Below are 260 nucleotides of genomic sequence, written 5' to 3'. Positions count from 1 at the left end.
GGTTCCTAGGTCTCTTCTTCATAACAATGTTCTCCTGAAATTGAAGCAGTTTCACTCTATCATATTATGCTTCATTAAACATGTGACTAGAAGCCTGAAGATACAACTAATATTTACGTATTTGAATGTGATTAAGTTGGAATTTTCTTACCCACAGACCTCATACCAAAGGAGATATGGCTGGTGGCAGTAAAGTCCATGTTAAAATTAATACTTTTCCATTTCTCCCACTCAGCCTTTTTCTTGTGCATCAGAGTTTG

Source organism: Equus caballus, chromosome 19 (assembly GCF_041296265.1).
Source record: "Equus caballus isolate H_3958 breed thoroughbred chromosome 19, TB-T2T, whole genome shotgun sequence".
Classification (NCBI taxonomy): Eukaryota; Metazoa; Chordata; class Mammalia; order Perissodactyla; family Equidae; genus Equus; species Equus caballus.
This window is presented reverse-complemented; position numbering follows the sequence as displayed.